General features: G+C 37.2%; 1 pseudogene; it reads left to right on the top strand.

The window, feature by feature from the left end:
* The first annotated feature begins 407 nt into the window (after positions 1 to 407).
* On the top strand, positions 408 to 23,173 carry LOC116645404 (annotated as a pseudogene).
* The last annotated feature ends 1,840 nt before the right edge of the window (positions 23,174 to 25,013 follow it).

Raw genomic sequence — 25,013 nt, 5'->3', positions numbered from 1 at the left:
GGGTGCAGGTCACACAACTTGTTCATGTTATGAAAATTCATGGCGCTGTGCCCTTATGATTTGTCCACTTTTCTGTATGTATGTCACACTTCAATAACAGGTCGTAAAAACAAAACCTCAAAAAAGATCTAAATGCAAGCAAAACATATCAACTAGGAGAATGAATGTTTCCCCAAGTTATCAGCTCATTGGCAATGCAGGAACTAAAACTCCATGAATTCTTAGAAAAATAGCATGTCTACCTTTTACGTCACCAGTTTAAAACTGCCGGTAAAGATTGATAACATCTGAGGTTCCACGCATGTTATTCAAAACAGATTAGAGTTCTGATTTAGTCGTGTCAGTTCCTACGGTGCTTTGTCAGTGGGCTTGGGACACGGAATAATTGTGCAGACTGTCATCTCGAGATGGACCAAGATCGTTTGGAGGAAACTTCACCGACCCAACTTCTACATGCTGCTGCTGGCTGTTGCGCCCTCATAACTCAAACCAGAAAAAAAGAATCAAAGAGACTAGAATTCCACCCTACGCTTCCTTCATTAAAGGTCACTCTTCGATGTTGATGAGATCTGTACCGCGATGAGACGCACCACCACGGAGGGATTTCCCATTCCTGTGATCTTCACAGACCTCATCCCTCGTTTCCAGTGATGTTATCAGCCTGGACTCCGTCAGCGTTATTCATACCAATCAGTAGCTGAGAAAATTGCACGGCCACCAAAATGCAGAGTCATTGTTCCGACGGGTCTGCTGGTGGCTTTTTGATCCCCCCCGAATGGTTTTGAAGTAGCAGATTCAGTGATGATTCTCCTTCTGATTGAATTAGCGCCCCATAGAAGTCTGATTCTTTCATCTTCCCTCTACTGTCTACCCTCCACTCACATGAGGATTTCAATTTAAAGGTGATCAAGAAAGCAACATCTAGTTTCAAGGAATAATTGTCTCTTTTGATGTGATCTGTTTTACATAAAAATGAATAAAGATGAACATTTATGGAGAAGCACTTGCCATTTGAAAGCGTTTTACAATCAGCAAGCAGTTTTGCTCTGAGCTTCTACGGAAGGAAAATTAGTCTTCCTCCACCACCACCTCCTTCATCCCCCTACCCCCGCTTTCTTTTCTTTTTTTTTTTTTTTTTGTAGAAAAGACTAAATCCAAATGACCTAGACAAAACTTGAATAGCAAGTTGCTCATAGGGCTGTCTAGGACCAGGGGCAGGTTTTATGGAGCTCTGTGAGTTGAGGGGGTTTTTGTCTTATGACATACTTAAAAAGACAACATAACACAGCACTGTGTGGTAATATATATGACTGCATCTTTATCTATCCCTCTCTCCTTATGATTTCTTTGGCATACTAAGTCTATTTGCATCAACCCATAACACTTTCACTCCAATTATTGTGGGGGCAGACACAAAATTTCATACAAAACTTAGTACATCTTTGTCCATCAAGCTGTGTGTGCTGAACGTTACCAAAGACATACATTTATCTTTTCAACTTTTTTGCCATTTCCCCATACCAAGGAGATCAGGAGCAGGAAAAAGCTTGGTGTATCAAATAGAGAAATGCATTACACACTGAAAGGGCTCTACTTTAAATATCATACTTTATCAAATGGAAAATCTACACAGTACAAATAGAAGAAGATACATTTTGAGAGTTTATTAAATAGAACAAGGGGTGCCTGGGTGGCTCAGTCGGTTAAGGGTTAAACATCTGGCTCTTGATTTCAGCTCAGGTCATGATCTCAGTGTTATGAGATCCAGCCCCATCTCACCTCCGTGCTCAGTGGGGAGTCTCTTCTCTCCCTTTCCCTCTACCCCATCCCCCATCTCTCTCATAAATAAATAAATAAATCTTTAAAAAAAAAAAAAGAACAAGCAATCCAGATCTTCTAATGCTGATATTTCTGCTCAATGTTTTCATCTTCTTTGACTTTTTTACATGATGTTGGATTTGAGATCAACACGCAGTGAGTTTTTATTATTTTTGAAAAGTAGAAAACAATGGTAGTCCCTCCTAGTTAACCCCGAACTTGAAAATAGATACATAGCAATTGAAGACAACAACAACAAACTCCTCCAACTTTCATTGGCACCTTTTCTACCAGGGTGGCAGCTGATGTTGAAAATGACATAAAAGGTGGAAACCCCCATCACACTCCCTGTCTATGCAGGCAGCTTTGCCTTCTGTTTCAGGTCTGTCTTTCAGTCCTTGAAAGTTACAATGTAAAGACTTGAAAACTAAAACTGAAAAAAAGAAAATCAAGATGTGTAGAAATAAAAATGAATGACTTTAATGCCCATAAACAGAAAATATTGTCATCCTTTAAATATTGGAGTTGTCTACTAATTTAAATCATCTTCTAATTGGATTTTTTTTTCTTAATTTGGGAAAGATAGCTGCCACATATTGGAATTATGTTCCTCGGAACACTAGACTCAACACATGCTTCTCAGTCAATGGTTTCTGTGTTGAAATGAGTTTGGAAGACAAAGTCTATTTAGTTGCCTCAGGTATTATGGGCACAATTGCATAATAAAGACCAAGACATCATGCTCTAAAAGTGCCTGTTTAACTTTTTTTAACCCAGCCTCTTTCCAATATGTCCAATTACAAAACCTATTTCTTGAGAAACACTTATATAAGAAGTGGTATTCTTCAGAATACCCTTTGGAAACTCTGGTGTAAAACATGGTGAGTCAAATGAGTATTAAATTGTAATAAAAATAGACATAATTTAATCCTATTTTATATTTCTTTGAGTCAGTCATCTAACAATCCTGAATATAAAAATGATATAAATCCAGGGGCGCCTGGGTGGTTTAGTTGGTTAAGCATCTGACTCTTGGTTTCGGCTCAGGTCATGATCTCAGGGTTGTGGGATTGAGCCCCGCATTGGGCTCTGTGCTGGGCGTGGAGCCTGCTTGGGATTCTCTCTCTCCCTCTCCCTCTCCCTCTGACCCTCCTACCCCTGCTCTCTCTCTCTAAAAAAAAAAAAAAAAAAAGATACAAATCCTTTGAAAATAACAATCATGTCTTAAATCCCTACTGCCTGCCACAGGATTTGATATCTAATAGATTTTTAAATAAATGATTTGGGTGGATATTTATATAATTACTATGATAGACCCTGAACTTCTCACTGCCTAGAATACTCTGCTCCCCACCTCTCTCGGCCTATCTGAATATTAGTCAGAATTCAAATGTTGTACTAAGAATCATTTCTTTAGTGAAGCCTTTTGCACCCCTAGTTTGGAATAGATCTCACTCCCTGTGCTTCCACAGAACTCTGGGATATCCTCCATTTTGTACATACAATATTCCATTACCATGGCCCATTTACCTCTTTGTCTCCACCATTAGAAGTATAAGTTCTTCAAAGACTGATTGATGGTATGCCCTTTATTTTCCATGTGGTGCCCTCATGACCACCTTCCATTTCTTTTGGCTCCACTCTAAGTCCAAGAGGCTCACCTTGACAGACTGAATACTGGGTCCTTGGGCTTGGAATTAGCCCATAGGAAGCACAAATAGGAAGTAAGAGAGAGAGGAGAAGTTGTAGCCAGCGTAGTTTTGCTCTATTGTCACTGTGCTTTGGGCCTTGGTTCTGGTAACTACAGTTCCTGCAGGGCAGCCTGTTCTCCACAGAGCTATTTTCAAGGAGCTCTGGTAACTGTTTCCTCCCCTTGTTCCTCTAAGCCTTGGGTGGTAATGCTTTTCCTTGTTACCAGTCACAGTGCCCTCAACATCCTCTCTTAAATCTGCTCACCAATATAAATAGTCCTTTAAGTCTCTGTGGTTGAACGATCCAAGTGGCGTTCTATTTCTTGACGCAGACCAGTCTCATACACCTGTCTTATTCATTGGAACCCAGTTTCTAGAACAGTACCTAGCGTATAATACATATGCTTCCAAACAACCGAAAAAAACCCTATGCTGAATTAAATGAGAATGAATTCTTTTACTGTTGTTATTAAATAAATTAAACCAAATAACAAAAATTAAAGTGCCAAATAACAAAGGTCAAAACTTTGGGGGCATTTGAAATACACACACACACACACACACAGAGTATACATTATTCATGATTCTTTGTGTTTAGACATGAGATGTATTATAAATGATAGTTTTATTAAGCCTCCTGAAGCTGGTTAAACAATGACTATCACTGCTTTTATCTCCGAATTGTGCCAGGGATCAACATGTAAACTAATCAATACTTAAAACAGGAAAGAGGTTATAGTCACGAGCTAGAACCTAAAACAAGTTCCTTAAAGTTTCCTAGATTCATCGAGCACCTAGGAGAAATTAGTCTAGCGGATTTTAGCAAATTTAATATTGTCTTAGCATAGAGATGATTTACTCTAGTGATTCTCAACACTATGACTTCAATACCCCTTTTTATAATAGATGCCTCACAATTCTTTCTCTACTAAATAGAATTTATATATGATATAATGTATCCACATGCCAATTCCGAAGATCTATATAATAAGCTGACTATAACATTAAAGTTACATAAAGAAAAATAATGTTTAATAAAATATATTTCAACATATAAATGCTAGAGAATGACACCACCATAGAGGACATACAGAGTTCTTGGACCTTTATGTGGAATCATATGCAAGACTCATGCAGATGTGCTGTAATAGAACTCAAATATAGAAGCGGCATTGCCTTTGGTAATATGATTTTCTTATATGGGAAACAGGTCATCTTGTTAACAGCATTAGCTTTATTACTTTCCCTTTGTGTGCCTTCAAAACAGGAATTTGAAATGTTCACCTTAGTAGACTTAGTACCTGGTAAGAACCCACTGTTTGATTTTATCTGTTGCTGTCTAACAAATTACCCCCAATGGGTGAAAAAGAGTGGAAGATATGGGCTTCCAGTGATGGAATGGATAAGTCCTAGGAATAAAAGGCACAGCATAAGGAATATACTCAATGATACTGTAATAGTGATATATAGGGATAGATGGTAGCTACCCTTGTGGTGAGCACGGCATAATGTATAAACTAGTCAAATCACTATGTTGTACACCTGAAACTAATGTAACATTGTGTGTCAACCATACTCAAATTAAAAAAAAAATAATAAGCAAAAGATAAAAATGAAAATAAAAAAAGAATTACTCGCAAATCTAGTGGCTTAAAACAACAATCTTGACTTACAGAATGAGAGCTCATACAATCCTCTCCACAAAAAGCAATGCTAAACTGGACAAAATTATCAAAAACAACCATACCAGTCCTTAGGAAATTAACCAGAGATATACAACAAATTGAGAAGTATTTATTCAAGAAAAATGACTAAATCTCAGGTAAAACTAGTGAGTATCTCTAAGACCAATTTTGTCTTTTCCCTCAGTTGGGTCAACATGTTAGATCTACTGGGGTGAGACAAGCCCTGGAAACCAGGAGCTTTGCTGCTGAAGAAGGCCAACTGGATTTGGAGCAGAATGTGGATAGATCCAGTGCCCCTGGGCATTGTCAGAGTAATGATCTTGATGGCAGATGAATGAGGAATGTTTGTGTCACAGCAAGTGTGAGGTTGAGACCTGGCTGGGGAAACTGTCAGATTGACAGGATACCTAGGAATTTAACAGTGAAAGCTGGATAATAAAACAACAAAAGGCCTTGATAAGCTCCCACATATTCCTGGTGGTCTGGAAGCCTGCACACATGCATAAACGTGCATACACACTAAGGAGAGAATGGAGAGGATCCTAGACATCCACATGAATCAAGTAGAGAGAAGGAAATAATGAAGACTAAAGTGAAAAGAAATAAATGGGAAGGAGAACAATTGAGATAATCAATGAAACCAAAAGTTAATTTTTTTTAAAGATGAGCAAAATTAACAAAGGTTCAGCTTGACAGGCCAGGCACAAAGGAAGAAGACTCACATGAACAAAATCAGGAATGAAAGAGAAGAAATCTAGACTAACATTACAGAAATTAAAAGCTTTATAATATAATACTATGAGCAACTGTGTGTCAACAAATGTATTATTTAGGTGAAATGACTAAATTCCTAGAAAGATAAAAATTAATAAAACTGACTCAAGAGGACAGCAAAGGAAACAGCCAACAAAACAAAGAGCCAACCCACAGAATGGGAGAAGATATTTGCAAATGACACTACAGATAAAGGGCTGGCATCCAAAATCAATAAAGAAATTCTCAAACTCAACACCCGTAAAACGAATAATCAAGTCAAAAAGTGGGCAGAAGAGATGAATAGACACTTCTCTGAAGAAGACATACAAATGGCTAACAGACACATGAAAAAATGTTCATCATCATTAGCCATCAGGGAAATCCAAATCAAAACCACACTGAGATACCACCTTACACCAGTTAGAATGGCAAAAATGGGCAGGGAAAGAAACAACAAATGTCGGATAGGTTGTGGAGAAAGGGGAACCCTCTTACACTGTTGGTGGGAATGCAAGTTGGTATAGCCACTTTGGAAAACAGTGTGGAGGTGCCTCAAAATTTTAAAAATAGAGCTACTCTATGACCCAGCAATTGCACTCCTGGGTATTTACCCCAAAGACACAGATGTAGTGAAAAGAAGGGCCATATGCACCCCAATGTTCATAGCAGCAATGTCCGCAATAGCCAAACTGTGGAAAGAGCCGAGATGCCCTTCAACAGATGAATGGATAAAGAAGATGTGGTCCATATATACAATGGAATATTACTCGGCCATCAGAAAAGATGAATACCCAACTTTTACATCAACATGGATGGGACTGGAGGAGATTATGCTAAGTGAAATAAGTCAAGCAGAGAAAGTCAATTATCATATGATTTCACTTATTTGTGGAACATAAGGAATAACATGGAGGACATTAGGAGAAGGAAGGGAAAAATGGGCGGAGGGAATTGGAGGGAGAGATGAACCATGAGAGACTATGGACCTGAGAAACAAACAGGGTTTTAGAGGGGAGAGGAGAGGGGGGATTGGTTAGCCCAGTGATGGGTATTAAGGAGGGCACGTACTGCATGGAGCACTGGGTGTTATACGAAAACAATGGATCATGGATCACTACATCAAAAACTAATGATGTATTGTATGGTGACTAACATAACATAATAAAATTAAAAACTACAAAAAAAAAAACTGACTCAAGAGGAAATAGATAATCTGAATAAACCAACAAGGGGTAAAAAAAAATAAATTAGAATGGAAAACCTACCCACAAGAAAAGCCCAGGCCTGGATGACTTCATTGGTGAATTCCACCAATTTAAAGAACAATATTGATATTTCAGAAACCCTTTCAGAAAAGTAGAATATGTTAGATCACATCCCAACTCATTCTATGTGGCAAGTGTTACCCCTGATACTAAAACCAGATAGAGACACACAAAAAGTGAAGATTACAGAACAATAATCCATCATGAATACAAATATAAAAACTCATCGACAAAATTTTGGCTAATGGAACATATAGAAAGCAATATATATAAAGCACTATAATCTATGGGCAGGTGGGATTTATCCCAGGAATGCAAGGCTGATTTAACAGGCAAAAATTAAATTAGTATAGCTTACAACTCATTGATAAAATAAAGAACAGATATCACACAATCATCTCAACAGACAAAGAAAAATTCTTTGACAGATTCCAACACCAGTTCCTGGAAAAACAACCACAACCACAACCACAACAACAACAATACCCAAATCTAAAAATCTAGCGATATAAAGAAACTTCTTCAATCTCCTAAAAAAAAAAATGTATGAGAAACTTACAGCTAACATCATACTTAATAGTGTATTAGAGTTTTCTAGAGAAACAGAACCAACAGGATACACACACACACACAGATTCAGATTTATTTTAAGGAATTGGCTGATATAATTGGCAAGTGAAAATCTGTAGGGCAGGTCAGCAGGCTGGAAACTCAGGCAAGATTTCTGTTATAGGTTGAGGAAGAATTCATTCTGTGGGCCACCTCAGTTTTGGCTCCTCAGGATTACATGAGTGTTGCTCCAATATTCCCTGCTACAGCATGGATGGACCTAAAAACATTCTTCGAAGTAAAATAACCCATAGGCAAAAGACTATACGTTGTATGATTTCATTAATATGAAATGTACAGAAAATGTAAATCTGTAAAGACAGAAAATAGATTATTGGTTGCCTTTGGCTGAAAATTGCATGAGCGATCTTTATGAGGTGAAGGAAATGTGCTAAAATAGGATTGTGGCGATGGAGGCACAACTCTCAATTGTGTTGAATTGTATACTTTAAATGGATGAATATGGCATAGAAATTATACCCCAATAAAACTATTTTAGGGGGGTTTTAAGAGAAAACATCTTATTTACTCATCACATAGTGAGTGGTAATTGCTTGGGGTCCGTCTCTCAGGCAGTTGTACCCAGATGTCTGCTGGGGCTGCAGGACTCTGAAGACCCAATGGAACCAAATGACCAAGCTGGAATCCTAACCCAGCTGGTAATGGATGCCAGTTGTTCACCTGGAGCTGTGACCCTGAGCATCTCCATATGGCTTGCGCTTCTCAAAGCATAGCAGCCAGGTTCTGAGGGGGGAGTATCTCAAGGGGCCCAGGCAGAAGCCATAAGACAAGCTCCAACCTAGCCTCTGAAGTCACGCAGCATCCCTTCTACCTACTCTATTGATTACAAGAGAATCCCAACAGGTACCTCAGATTCCAGGGAAGAAAGAATTTGTGGCCATCTCTAACCTTCCACCTAGTCAGTCAGTCACTCTTGAGCAAATTGGCAGCCTTTACTGAAAGAATAGTTAAACCCCAATTTAAAAAACAAATGAGCGTATTTGAAGCACAAGCAGAGCAACTCCCTCAAAATTCTTGCTCAGAGGGTCTCTCAGAGAACCCTTCTGATCACGGTCAGAGTAGTCAACAGTGGTAAATACCTACTTATATATTCATTTCTTTTCTTCAAACTGCAACACTTTTCATTCTTTAAATGCTCCTATCAAGCTTCCATACCCACGATGAACTGTTTAGGGGATAAATATAAGATAAGGAGAAACTAAAGTAAGAGGGGAAAACATCTAGGTTGCCTCCTCAAAATTGGTGGTGGAAAAGATGCAATTAAACATGTGTTTCCCCGAGAAGAATGCCCTGAAGTTTCAGCAATGCACACATTTCATAATGGAAAATTTCCATTTGAGAACTGAAGGTGTGGTACTGAAGGGTGTGGTCAGTCATTGTGGGAATAAGTCTGAGTCTCCAAAATATTGAGCTTCAAAGTTATAGGGCTGCCACTGGTTCACACCCCTCTCTCCACCTGATCATAAAACATTCCCTCAGATGACAGAAAGAATTAGAGCAATGATTATGTGCTTCCTAAATACCGTTTTCAACCTTAACTAATGTTTTACAGTCTTGGTCAAGATTGAACTTACTCTTGCCCTTAATGCAGTTCGTTCCCATAACCAGGTAGTGTCTCCTTACAGGTTAATGTTGAATCCGTGTCCTAGGAATGGAGATGGAGAGAGAGAAGTCATTTGGAGATGAAGAGTGGGTGCCCCCATAAAAATAGGCTCACAGTAACACAATTTGCATTAGAATAGAATGGATAGGGGTGCCTGGGTGGATCAGTCTGGTAAGTGTTTGCCTTCGGGCTCAGGTCATGATCCCAAGGTCCTGAGATCGAGCCCCGCATTGTGCTCCCTGCTCCACAGGCAGCCTGCTTCTACCTCTCCTGCTCCCCCTGCTTGTGCTCTCTCTTTCTCTCTCTGCCAAATAAATAAATAAAATCTTAAAAAAAAAGAAAGGACTGGATAGCCAATGATTATTTGGTGCTTCCTATGTACCAGACACTTTGCTACTTCCTACCTGTGTTGTGCTCTTCAGTGTTTGCAACATCTCCTTAAGGTCTTTCTATTCCCATTTTACAGATGAATTAGTAGAGTCCTAAGCGGACCAAGTTGTGAAACGCCCCATATGACATCGAGAGAAGAGCTGAGATCTGAGTCCAGTGTATTGAATTTTAGAATTTAACTCTGAGATGGAAAGTTATGTTGCTACTTAGACCAACTGAGAATCCCCAAACCTCCCTGCACTCTTTTCTCATCTCGACCATCCATTTGCTCATCCCTTTCCTTCATCCTTGGAAGAATTCTTGATAGGAGGTCATGATAAAAGTGAATACAACTAGACTCCAGAAGTAAGAAGTAGAGAGGAATCTCTAAAATCACTAAGAGAAGCTTCCTTGAGTTATATAAAGCAGCTGTAACTCTGAAAAATTCAAGCTCTAAATATGTTTAATAATAAAGGCCATCTACAGAATTTTTCTAAGATTGCTGAGATTAGAGTGGTCATCCTCTTCATCTCTGATTATTTTTATACTGGAATCTGTGCTACAAAGCCTTCTATAAAAGCAGTCTCTTTGGTATCATCAACTATATAACTGAATAAGGAAATACATCTCACAGTTAAAGAACCATATAGTCCGTATACTTCCCAGACTAACTTTAAGCTCAGTATGGTAGTCAAAGAACTTGTCTCTCCATGACCTTATGTACCCATATAATATTTATGGAATCACAATGAATGTAATTATAATATAAAACTTCAACCACATGAAGCCAAATGCTTGATCTCTGAAAGAGATACAGACAAGGATTGCATTTTAAGAGAGGCTTATTTTCTTAGGACACCTAGGCTTCAAGCAAGGGTGTGTAGGGTGGGCTTTTCCCTGGGATAACAAAGATCAAACAGATCCTGCTTTTTTTACCTGGCCCTTTACAGGTGCGTCGTACCATAGTCCTCACTGTTCTGTGGCATTCTTTAAAGGTATCATCATCCCAGTAAAGGAAGCAGTATTTTACTCATTCCCAAGCCTGTATACTGCTGAATATTTACTGCCAACTTGATTTATGAACTTCCTTTGCTCCATTCTAATATCAGTAGAATGCATGACCCTATTTTCTTTCCGTTCAAACTTCTCGTGAACATAGAAATAAACCGTGTGAGATAAAAAGGTATGTAATGTTCTCTTTGAATTGAAAGGTAGGTTACCAGAGTTGGGGAGACAGGACCACCACATGAAAAACTGCAGTTCTAAGAGGGAAAGTAATTCTACCCTGAACTGTATTACTTGCTAGTTGTATTACCTTGGATAAGTCATTGAACTTTGGGGGTCCTCAGTTTCCTAAGGGTAACACTAGAAGAATGCTGTCTGCCTGGCCATTTCTACATGTAGTTAATAATATATGTTAAAGTGCTTTGGAAAGAATAAAATATTATACAAAAATATAGTAAACCTTGGAGTACTTTAGTAACCTTGTTAAAGACTATAGACAAAGTTGTCAAACGGGTTTCCTCTTCGTACCTTCTTACTTTCCATCTTGCTGCATACAGGAAGGCAGAGACAGCCCTGAAAGATATGCATCTTTGCTTCCCTTTCTTGACCATCCCCCACATCTTATAAACACTTCCCCCCAACTCCCTGGTTACCTGTATCCTCATAATACTTCAGCCCTGACTGCACAGCTATTCTATTTTAAAGATCACTGACATCGAAATAAAAACTCCCTGTAAACTGGAAACTATAATTTGAGGTCTCTGAGACAGGGGTTCTCAAAGAGCTAACCGTTATTATAAAGTTGTGTATTCTTTTATATGTTTAATTCATTCTTATCTATCAGCATTATATGGAACTGTTTTATATATTTTAAAAATTACTTAATTGATATCATACTCTCCACGTCATTCTAGAATTTTTTACTGCCTAAATTTTGTTTCCCCCAGTTTATCTATATTCAGTTATGAACTCTAGTTTCATAATTTTAACTGATACACAATTGTATGATGATGCCAATTTTTAAAATCCACTTCCCTTCTAATTGGGATTTTAGTATTATAAACAATGCTGTGATAAACACCATTGTTTATGTGCCCTTTACACTAGAGTGAGAGATTCTCTGCTAAATTTCAGCATCAGAGTCAATTTGCAGGGTTAACTACACTAAATATTAATAAATTGTTCTGAAATGGGATGACACCATCTTCCACTTTCACCAGAACTGTCTGAGTGTCTCTGTTCCCCCATGTCCACCGAAAACTTGGTGGTTTTATATCTTAATTTTATCTTTTCCCTTTACTGAAATATATGCTATGTACAACAGGATGCATAAAACATACATGGAATTTTTTTTTCATTTTTCAAATTTTTATTTAAATTCTACTTAGTTAACATATAGTGTAATATTGTTTTCAGGAGTAGAATTGAGTGATTCATCACTTACATGTAACACCCAGTGTTCATCACAAGTGCCCTCCTTAATCCCCATCACCCAGGGATGCCTGGGTGGCTCAGTCAGTTAAGCAGCTGCCTTCGGCTCAGGTCATGATCCCAGGGTCCTGGGATCGAGCCCTGCATCGGGGCCCCCGCTCAGCAGGAAGCCTGCTTCTCCCTCTCTCCCCCTCTGCTTGTGCTTTCTCTGTCAAATAAATAAAATCTTAAAAAAAAAAAAAATCCCCATCACCCATTTAGCCCATCCCCCACCCACCTCCCTTCAACAACCCTGTCTGTTCTCTATCATTAAGAGTCTCTTATTGTTTGCTTCCCTCTCTCCTTTTTTTCTTCCCTTATGTTCATCTGTTTTGTTTCTTAAATTCCACATATGATATTTGTCTTTCTCTGACTTATTTCACTTAGCATGAGACCCTCTAGCTCCATCCACATTGTTGCAAATGGCAAGATTTCATTCTTTTTTGATGGTGGAGTAATAGTCCATTGTGTGTGTGTACACATATACACACACACCTCTTCTTTAACGATTCATCAGTTGATGGACCTTTGGACTCTTTCCATAATTTGGCTATTGTTGATAATGCTGCTATAACATTGGGATGTGTGTTCCCTTCAAATTTGTATTTTTGTATCCTTTGGGTGGATACCTAGTAAGGCAATTTCTGGGTTGTAGGGTAGTTCTATTTTTAACTTTTTGAGGAACCTCCATACTGTTCTCCAGAGTGGCTGCACCAGTTTGCATTCCCACCAGCAGTTTAAGAGGGTTCCCTTTTCTCCACATCCTCACCAACATCTGTTGTTTCCTGTGTTGTTAATTTTAGCCATTCTGACAGGTGTGAGGTGGTATCTCATCATGGTTTTGATTTGTATTTCCCTGATGATGAGTGATGTTGAGCATCTTTTTATGTGCCTGTTAGCCATCTGTATGTCTTCTTTGGAAAAATATCTATACATGTCTTCTGTCCATTTCTTAACTGTATTATTTGTTTTTTGGGTGTTGAGCTTGATAAGTCCTTTATAGATTTTGGATCCTAGCCCTTGATCAGATATGTCATTTACAAATATCTTCTCCTGTTCTATAGGCTGCCTTTTAAGTTTTGTTGATTGTTTCCTTTGCTGTGCAGAAGCTTTTTATCTAGATTAAGTCCCAATGTTCATGTTTGCTTTTGTTTCCCTTGCCTCTGATGACGTGTGTAGTAAGAGTTGCTGTGGCTGAGGTCAAAGAGGTTTCTGCCTGTGTTCTCCTCTAAGATTTTGATGGTTTCCTGTCTCACATTTTGGTCTTTCATCCATTTTGAATTTATTTTTATGTATGGTGTAAGAAAGTGATCCAGTTTCATTCTTCTGCATGTTGCTGTCACATATATGCAATTTTAAATAATAATAATAATAACAACAACATGAAATAAACATTTATATGCCCACACACCAATTAAGCAACTGAACTTCACATTTCTCTCTTTCCCACCCTGCTGCACTCTTCTGCCATTTGGCTTAATCAGTCTCTTACATTTTTTTATAATTTCACCATATATATTTACAAACAAACAATACATTGTTTTATTAGGTTGTTTTTGAACTGCATATAAAGGTAGATAACACTTTGCATTATTTTATACCTGGCTTCTTTTGCTCAATATTGTATTTTAAATTTGTCCATGTTGTTGAATATAGCTTTAGGTTATTTCTTTTCACTGCTCTTTGATATTTCACTCATAAATAGTATTGAACCACTGTACTCTTCATTGATATTGGCTTAGGTCTAGTTTTTTATATTCATGTCTTTTGCTCATTTTTTCTTGTAATTTGTCATTGTCATAATGATCCTAAGGAATTCTTTACATTGTGGAAGATAGCCTCTGAAGAGGACTACCACCAGTGCTATCCTTACCTATTTCAAATACTGTTGCATGCATCAGGAGGTGGAGTCTGTTTTCCCTCTCCTAGAATCTATGCTGGCCTTGTGACTTACTTTGATCAGTAGCATGCAATGGAAATAATACTGTGAGTGTCCCAGGTCTAGGTTTTAAGAGGCCTGGCAGCTTCCACTTTCCATCTTGACTTTATTTCATTCTTAGTCTTGAAAGATAGTTTAGCTGGGTATAGAAATCTAAGCTTAAATTTATTTTCTTTCAAGACTTTGAGGATACTATTTCACTATCTTTTGGCTTCATTGTTAGTATGAGAAGTAAGCAGTTCCTCTAACTACCAGTCCTTAATATAATCCCTTTCCTAGCCTCAGTCCTGGATGCAATTTCACTATGCTATGTTTAGGTGAGAATTTCTTGTATTTATTTCATTTTATGTGTTTGCCATGTATGAATTTATTTATGTAACTATTTATATGTGATTTTATATATGCATGCATGTATGTATTGGGATTTGCTTGACTTCTTTAAACTGTGACTCATTCCTCTCATCATTTATGGAAGATTCTTACCATTATCTAAGAAAAAAAAAAAATCATCTTCCTTAGTGTCTCTCTGCTTTCCTTCTAGGACTCCAATTAAATATACTGTAGAACTTTTCTCCTTACGCTTCATGTCTCATAATCTCTCACTACATTTTTTTCTTTTTGTCTCTCCATGCTGCATTTGAATAACATCTTCTTAACATATCTTTGGCTATGTTTAATAGGGCATTAATCCCATCCATTGTTTTTAATTTCGGTTATTAAATTTTTATTTCTAGAAAATCGATTTGGTTGTTTTTCAAATATGCTGTCATTTTATAGTTGTTTATTACCTACAGATATTTTCAGTGCTGTCTTAGAGTTTTTCTAGACATAATAAGAATAGTTGTTTTGCAATCTTTATTTGATATTTCCAACATTTGACATCTTTGCAGGTCCATTAGGCTCTCTGTCTTGTTTTGTTTTCTTAACCTGATGATTCATTGCATGGGTTCAAATGTCCTTGTATACTTATTTATTGATTGTGTGCTCTCGTTGTCCTTGAAAAATTATTTGTGAGGTCTCTATGAAGCCTACAATGACAGTAAATGCCTTCCTCCATAGATGGCTTGCATTTCCTTTGGTCAGTTACCTAGGAACTTTACCAATCAAAGAAAAATGTATTTTATTATATATATATTATATATTTATTCATTAATATTAACTTTATTAATATTAATTAATTCAATAATCAATTAATTAATATATTATATATGTATATTTAGAGAGAGCACAAGTGGGGGTAAGGGTGGGCAGAGGGAGAGGGAGAGAGAGAGAGACTCTTAAGCAGGCTCCAAGCTCAGCACAGAGCCCAGTACAGGGCTAAATCTCATGACCCTGAGATCATCACCTGAGCTGAAATCAAGAGTCAGTCACTTAACTGACTGAGCCCCCAGGCACCCCAACCAATCAGGGAACAATTTAAACTAAATTTATAGTTGAATTTTTGTGGACTGCTCAGGTGATGCAAATTTGGTTTGAAAATGCACACAAGGATTAGGAGGCATTATTTTTTTTCCTTCCGTTATGTTCAATGCAAAAATGACTTTCTTTGTGACCCTGAGATTAGAAGATTTATTTCTGACTCATCCTTTCTCTAAATTTGTAGCTATATGGGGGTTTCCAGGATTATGATGAGAATCTCCTATTAGTTCTGGGCTTTAACTTATTCATTCCATACCTATAAGGTCCATCTGAAATGAAGTCCATCTTTTCTGAAATTATCAAATGATTTAAGGAGTGAGGCAACTTGAGTGCTCTGTTTACATCTCTGGTTCCCCTAGATTTTGATCCAGTAATTTCTTGCTACATAGGTTTTAAGATTTAAAAAATATTTTAATTACCATTTGAAATTATTTTCAGTGGCAAGATTGGTCAAAATAATTTAGTCTGCCATATTTTAGGAAACAGAAATCCATTCATCAATTTTTAAAATTTCATTTAATATATTTTTCATATCCATACATTCAATTTGATATCTTTTCAGATCTGTTTGGAAAAAGGTTAGGTCTCTTGTTTATTATGTTTTATTTTCAAACCTTTCTTTTATTTCTTTATTAAGCTAAAAAGATATTTTATATTCTATATGTTATCATTTGAATGTCTGAAATTATTGCAGATCTGATAGTTAAGATTGTTGTTCCTACTGACACTCACAAAATCTTATTTTCATGTGTACTTAATAATTTTTTCAATAGGAGCTAATTTCCTTGGAATTTTATCAGAAGTAACTTGAGGTCTAGTTTAAAATATATTTCACTGGAGAGACTTGTGTTTACTTCTTCCAGGCCCTTTGGGATGCTTCCAACCCGGCATGACTAAATTGAATTTTCAGCTTGCTATTTTGTGGGTCATGCAAATAGTGTGAATTTCACCCACAGCTATGAGTATGGGCTTATAATTGGCAAATTTCAGGGGAGGATCTTTTTCTACTCTTGTCTGGGTAGTGCTTAATCCACATAGCTCTTCCTTAATGGGTGCATTTTTCTTGTTTGCCTTGTGAGCTTGTCATACATTACAGGTCCTTACTTAATGGAGGGGCCTCTGACTTCAATTCTCACCTTGTGTGGGACTCAAGCTTTCTCTCCTGTTCTCCCCTGAAACTCAGCCCAAAGCCCACCAGAAATTGGCACATCTTTCAAGCCAAACCCAACTCACACTACTTTAACTTTGGAGAACTGTACTTTCCCTTTTTATCTATGATTATCTGTCTTACTTCCTTCTTCCTCACTCATGCTATGAAAAAAGATTTTTCACATATTTTATCTTTCATTTTTATATGTGTTATGTTAGAAGGTATTTCTCTACACATTGGGGGGATGTATTCTGGAAAACAGAACTCATCATACCTTTCTAACCTCCCTGTCCAATTCCTTCCTTACTCTGCCTGATCCTCCTCAATACTCATTTTTATATCCCATTCATCATGCTTACATAGATTCCATACTCAAGAAATGTTTAATGAAGGAAATTATTGCTGAATGGTAAAAGAAAATATGTTATTTCTTTTTTCCAGATGGATAACACTACCAGCAAAAGATTAGTATGTGAAAAATAACTTCCTTGACTAGTTTTTAATTTTTAACTTTATATATATTATTTCATTTGCAAAATGACAAGTATCTCAATTTATGAATTATACAACATATTCTATTGTTTTATGTGTGTTAACATGAAGTTGCATATGACCTTAAAATTTAATCTGTAAAATTCATAAATATATATCTAGGTTCCTTAATTTATTATAATCTTACCAGTCTTCCCTTTATCAACATAGTTATTGGATAGTATTGTGGTTTTAAGCAAGAGCTGCTTACAAAATCTAAATGAGTTTTTTTGGCGACAAATGGTAGAAAATTTGGTGTGATCCGCTGACTTAACACTATTAATCTCAGGTTAAGATTTAAAAAATATTTTAATTACCGTTTGAAATTATTTTCAGTGGCAAGATTGGTCAAAATAATTTAGTCTGCCATATTTTAGGAAACAGAAATCCATTCATCAATTTTTAAAATTTCATTTAATATATTTTTAATATCCATATGAAATAGCCTTCAAATATTAATAGAAATGTAACTTATGCTCAGTATTATTTTACTAAGTATTATTTTAATATTCAGTATTATTTTACTATTTTACTATTATGCCAGTATTATTTTACTAAGACCCAAGTATGCGTGAAGATTTTCCAATAAGATACCTACATCTCAGACAAAATTCTGAGTGGGTGGTAGGTTTTTAAGAGGTGAGAGTAATGTATAATGACATACTTCTTTTCGCTCAGAAACCTAAAAGAACCATGATCAATGCCTTCAACTCCCAGGAGCAAGTGAGGAATAACAGAATGTCCACCTTGGAAAATTGGATAGGCTGTGTAATACAGAAGACATTATGGAGCCATTACAGAGGTTCCTGAAGGCATTATTCCCAGAAAATGATGAGGATCTGAAGCAAGGTCCTTGGGAATTACTGTCAGAGATACCCTTTCCAAGGTTATCAAAACTCTCGAATCCATATATCTTAATTCAACACTCACAATCTATACACAAACTAGGGATCTTTTTTCAAGTAATTAGAATTTAAAAATAAAACTTTCAATGTATTTGTTTGAAAAGGACAAGTTAAGCGGAATTATGTTATAACAGAAGCTTCTAAATGGAAATTAGATGAGCCAGGGTGACTTTAGCTAATTATTATGTTTCCTCACTCTTAGTTGGGACATGGGTGCTGCCTTGCTAGCCATTTTCTAAAATAAGAAACACATGACTCTTTCTAGAGCCCTGCGATCAGATGAGTATGAATTCAGTGCTAAGCAGAACATTTCAAGTTCGTACAATTTGCATTAGTGGGGACACTACTTGATGACAGTCTAATAGGAATTAGCTCAAGATCTGGTTTGTTGTTTCACTAAACCTTAATCTTTCAGGGAGATGTGTTTGTCTCTCTGTATTCAAAAAAAAAAAAAGAACTTCTACACCATCATCTCCTTCAGAAGCAAAAAAAAAAAAAAAGCTTATAAAAACAAGGATATTTTAAGACAGCGGTACTTGACTTTTCCTGCCTAAGTGAGAATTTCCTGTCGAGAGAGTTGACAAAGTGGGTTTGAGACAGCTTTCCTGTAATTAATTTTCTTTGTGTGTGAATTTAATACTGATGCAAAGGTGTTACTCATTTGACAACTCCAAGGTTTAATGTCTAACCATCCAACGGGAAAGGAAGAACACGACTACCCAGAATTCCTCATTAATTAGCTTCAATCCTCACTCCATGATACTCATCCACTCATCTAAAACTGCTAATTGTTATCAATTGGATGATTTTCAGAACGCATTCAATACCTCAGAAGAATGTAACTCATTTTACATTGCTTGTTGAACATCTCAGTGACAAGAAATGTTCTTATTTATGACTCTGGGCCAGATCTGAACTTCTCGTTAAACAGAATGGTAGCATCGTGTAGCACAGAAAGCATTGAACTTGAAATAACAATGACTGGATTCTTGTTCTACCTGATTGTGGATAAAATAAATAACCTGAGGGCTATGAGTCTTAATTTCTTCAATGACAAAATACAGATAAAGTCAAAGTCTTTCCTAGTGCCAAGAAAGAAAGAAAGAAAAAAAGAAAGAAAGAAGAAAGAAAGAAAAACAGACACTGTGATTTCCAAGGCACCAAAATCTACAGTTTGAGGTGATAGTCTAAGATGGAAAGCTATGTATTTTGGAATATCAGAACCATTGTGTGAAATATCTCTCCACTTTAGTTTTTAAGAGTCGAAGAGAAAATAAAACCTTGGGAATACCTACATTTATTTTCTCCTTCTACTCAATGCTTGGCTTTTACAGTGAAATGGACTGAGATATTTGAGAATATAAAGGGTTTTGGATGAGTGAACGTTGAGTGACTGAAGCTCTCAGGAAAGAATTTAAAAGATCTCGAAGCCATGCAGCCATGTTATATAAACATTATTTTGAACCGGACCATCCTGTCCATACCACTGGCACCACGATTGAGTTAAGTGAAATTTTATCCCCAAATTGGGAAGGTGTTCTGAGTCTGTTCATCTGTTCTTCTGTTCTTTCTCAAAAACCTTATGGGAAAATCAAGGTACTGTAGATGATTGTGTCAAGTGTTAAGAAAAGCCTAACTAGACCATAAAGACTTTAATTTCAGTCAATTTTATCAAAACTGCAGCCCTAACCTCAAAGTGATTCCTAAGGAAAACACCAGTTACATTAATTTTTCCAGATGTTTATCCCTTTGGACTCCAGAGAAATGTATTCTTCTTTCATTTTTCCCTTCCTTTTTATTTATTATTTTTTATTAAGATTTTCTTTATTTATTTGACAGAGAGAGACACAGTGAGAGAGGGAACACAAGCAGGGGGAGTGGGAGAAGGAGAAGCAGGCTTCCCGCGGAGCAGGGAGCCCAATGTGGGGTTCCATCCCAGGACTCCGGGGTCATGACCTGAGCAGAAGGCAGACACTTAACGACTGAGCCACCCCAGGCGCCCCATTTTTCCCTTCCTTTTTAAAGAAAAGATGGTAGGTAAAAGCAAAGGGGCATAGTTACATCTCTTTCTAACTTCTGAAATCCCAAGACTCTTTCTCTGCCAGCCTATTATAGTTGTCATGAAAATGCATTTACTTATCTTTTATGCATGCCTCCCCTGCCCCACCAACTAAAATAAAGTGTGTATTTATTTTTCTGGAAATATCCAAAGTGGCCCTGGCTAAGCTTCAAATCTATTTTTCTATACGTGGCTTTAAATTTTGCTGTCTGTACTCGGCAAAAAGAGATAACTCGAGTAAGCTCAACAATAACTGAACTTGAAAAAAATGCAAGGGCAACTGACGGTCTAAAAGTCAAATTATGATTCTTATTTAATGAATTGTAAAACCCTGTGACGGTGCTCATCCGTTCCGGCATTTCTATTTCTCATAGTTTGAAATAATTGCTCTGAATGAGTTGTTTGTACCCCAGCCTTAAGCAAGAAAAGTGCATCATTTCCATTGGCATGCTGTGCTGTACCGAATGTTAAGAGCTCATCCTTTCATTTTAAGTATTTCTGAAACATTATTGTTTCATACTGGTTTTACTGACACCACCGTCCTTGGGTGGAAAAATAGATGTGTCTTCACCTGTGTTTTAATGAAACCATTTGCTATGAATATTCACGATTCAACATATCTGCCCAGAAGAGGCCTTGGGAAGTCATCTTCTGCATTCACCATCTTTGAAACACAGTCATTTACACTACCTTGGAAAAATGTCTTTAAGTCATCTTTTCTTTAAGGAAGTTAGCTGCTTCTCTGAGCACCAGTCCAACCTCTCAAATTGTCTTCCTACATCAAACTTGAATCCTTGCCACCATCTTTATACTCATTTCTTCTTATATGAAAGAAAGTCATCCAAGTTTTTATTCATCCATATGGCTACTTTAATTTTAATTTTAAAGATATATATATATATATCTTTTAAAATTAAAATTAAAGTATATATATATATATATATATATATATATATCCCAATTACAAGGAAAATCATGTACCCATATCTCAAACAGAATTGTTTAGTAAAAGCAAACACACAAATAGGTATGTGTAATCACAATATTTGACTTTTCTTTTCAACTTTAGCACACTTCAGCAGGGTTGCTTCGGGCAAGTTGTCCGATGCCTCTGGACCCACACCATTTGACAGCTGATTTGGCTTTTTTCTCTAGGGCTTCACATATAAAGGTTTTCCCTTTTGGAATAAAAACATTGATCCCTGAAATTAAAACACTCATGTCTGTTTTTAACTAGCTGTGCTGTAGTACAGATTTGGTTCTTCAGTCCTGGTCATTACATTGTCCCTTTTCAGTCCCTATTAAGTTATGAAAATATTGTTTCCATCCATGCATGTTCCTTCTTCATGTTGCCTGGACAAGGGTGAGAGTTGAAAGGAATCGTGAAACAAAAACTGAAACAGCAGTGGCCTGCAGCAGTGAGAAAACTCTAGGAAGTTGCTTGGACTCTAGTTGAAATGACTTCTGTTTGTGAGAGGTCATGGAGAGGTCTGTGTGAATCACCAGGCTGAGGAATAAAAAGTGATGCTGATACCTTCACCAAATGAATTGCTGACTTCCTGGCACCCACCCCAGTCTTCACTAGAACCAAACTGACTAGAAAAGGAACTTTGACATAAATACTGTCAGAATGTCTACTCCAATATGCTTCGGTCACGGGCTTCTAAGCAAATATCCAGGCTGATTAGCCCTTCCGGGTTTGAAGTAATACTGGGATCCAACACATCTCTGGTATTTAAAGCATGCATCTTGAAACTTAAGGGACAAAGCTAGCACACGGCTCCAAATGCCCCCTCACACATTGTCTGCTCCATAATAAGTCTTTAGTTTGGAGGTAGAGGCAGACAGTTGTGTTGTCTGCTTGCACATGGGCCCAGCCCACACCCATTTTATAGTGTAGGACAGGCTTCTTATGAGCCTCTGACACCGAGACTCCTGAACATTACCACCACCACCACTACCCCCAAAACGCACATCCATGCCCAATTTTTCCTTCACAAGGTCCTCTGACCCACAAAAGGGGGTCCTAAGCTGTCCTAAGCTGTCTAGAAAAATTTTTGTACCACCTTACTCTACAGAAATGTTTATTAGTGAGAAGGACTAGAGGTACACAGATCTCTTCCCCTGTCCCTGTTAAAATTGCACTGGATTTCTGGTGCATCTGAAGTATGGTACCCTGGCCTTGGTTTAGTGTTGCATTTGATGCTCGCCCCAGGTCTTCTCGCAGCTGAATCTGATTTCCGAAATTAAGCCAAAAATTGTCTCTCCCTGCTCTTTGCCGCATCTCCTGCGAGAAGGAAGACCATTCTCAGCAATCAGACTGTCGACATGTCGACATTCCAGAAAATGTCGACATCACTCTGAAGGGACGCACAGTTATTGTGAAAGGCCTCAGAGGAACACTGCGAAGGGACTTCAATCACATCAATGTAGAATTCAGTCTTCTTGGAAAGAAAAAGAAGAGGCTCCGAGTTGACAAATGGTGGGGAAATAGAAAAGAGCTGTCTACTGTTCGCACTGTCTATAGTCACGTACAGAACATGATCAAGGGCGTTGCACTGGGCTTCCGTTACAAGATGAGGTGTATGCTCACTTCCCCATCAACGTTGTTATTCAGGAGAATGGTTCTCTTGTTGAAAGCCAAAATTTCTTGGATGAAAAATGTATCCGCAGGGTTCGGATGAGGCCAGGTGTTGGTTATTCTGTATCTCAAGCCCAAAAAGATGAGTTAATTCTTGAAGAAAATGACATTGAACTTGTATGAAACTCAGCTGCTTTGATTCAACAAGCCACAACTGTTAAAAACAAGGATATCAGAAAATTCTTGGTTGGTATCTATGTTTCTGAAAAAGGAACAGTTCAGCAGGCTGATGAATAAGATCTGAGTTGTCCATCTACAGAAACAGCAAGATGCCAGATGATTTTTCAGACTTATTTGTGATATTTTAAAGATGCAATAAAAGCTATACTGATTTGGGAAAAAAAATTTTCTCTCCCTCTCAGTTCTGATCTCACTGGATATTGGCATCCACCTTCCACAACTGACCCGTGGTCATGGATGGCTTAGTTAAGCATGCTTCCCTTAGTTAGGGTGTTTCTCTCTGTTATTTTTTAGCTTTTTGTGCTTAAAGTCCCAAGAGGGCTTTACAGAGTAGCTTTTTCTGAAAATCCACAGGCTAGAGAGAAAGTTCGACTCTAAGTTAGCCATCAGTCTGAGTTTTCTCGTTCCACCGTGGATGAAAATGTAAAGGCACCTTCGTTATTAGTTTGGGGGAAGAAGAGTTTCAATCCAGTCAATGTTAAGCAGCTAGTGTTCTGGAAAATGAACCTTAGGAAACTTTTCTCACCATCATGAGCTGAGCCAACCTGATACGCTGTGGGAAAGGACAGCATATTACTCTGGGTAAATGAGAAGCACACAGAAAATAAAATTGTTAGGTTTTGCTTGGAATTGAAAATTGTTGAAGGTTGAAGACTTTAATGTAGGGAGTTTATCAACAGCAGCAGAATCAGTGGTTTTATCAGACTAGCAGTAAGGTCTGCAAAAAGGCACTTCCTGCTGATGAAATTATATAGCTAGAGATTTGGATCCAGATTTTATACTCAGGAAGTCCTTAAAAACTTGTTTGCTGTTGTCATGCTGAGGGAATTAATAGATTAGACATTAACCACTAAAATTTTTGAGGGAACCCCCCAATATAACATTTACTAAAAGAGCAGAGTGTCCCTCTATTTCATAATAAAATATGGAACACCTCATTTTCTACCAAGGCCATTTGCAACAGTTTCTTAAGCAATGTTTCACATGAAGGAGATGTCTAGTAGATGTGTGAACTATGCCTTTCTATTAAACTTGATTTATTACCTGTAAAAGGAAAAGAGAACAAGTGACTATAAGTCAAACTCAGGTTGGAAAAAATTATTCCTGTTACATGTATTTGGTATTTGTTAATATAGTATAGAATCATGTAGACTTCCATACTGAGATACCGTTCGAATTGTTTCGTATTTGTTAAAGGGAACAAATAAGAGATCATCTAGAGATTTACATTTTACCCTTCAGAGGATTAATTTGGTTTTTACATTTTCTGTTGATTCCCATGAAAATATTTATTACACAATCATCAAATATTTATTGAGAAATTGTTGCATATTGAAATTAGGGGGAAAACAGGAAGAGAATTGGTAAAAGAGTATAAACTTTCACATATAATCGTCTGAGGATCTAATGCATAACATGGTGACTATAGTTGATAACACTTGAAAAAAGACAAAATTGTATAAGGTGGGAAAAAATAAAATGATCAGACTTGTTTTAATGGATGCATTAAATTCAGTGGTCTATTCTTGTGGCTACTGGACATTTGTGCTATATATTAAGCATTTGAGAAATTATGGAGTTGAGCACATTTCTCATAATTCAATTAATACCGGAACTAAGTCCCAGCCCTCAAAAATGTCAGAATATTCTAGAAGAGAGAGAGACATAAAACAATAAGCATAATGTTGCATGATACATTTATATTACAAATATGCCCAAAATGTTAAGAAATGTCAGAGGAAATGCTCAGAAGAGGACAGTTAACTCAGCCAAAGAACTTCCCCAAAGGAGATGATTCTTCAAATAGATCTTAAAGGAATCACAATGGGAAATAAGTTTATCCCGGACAAAGGGAAGGCAGAGAGATCAAGACATTCAAAACTACAAACTAGAGGAG

This window comes from Phoca vitulina, unplaced genomic scaffold (genome assembly GCF_004348235.1).
Source record: "Phoca vitulina isolate PV1807 unplaced genomic scaffold, GSC_HSeal_1.0 scaffold33, whole genome shotgun sequence".
In the NCBI taxonomy this organism is placed as follows: domain Eukaryota; kingdom Metazoa; phylum Chordata; class Mammalia; order Carnivora; family Phocidae; genus Phoca; species Phoca vitulina.
Note: the sequence above shows the minus strand (reverse complement) of the source record. Positions and strands in the feature narration are given on the sequence as shown.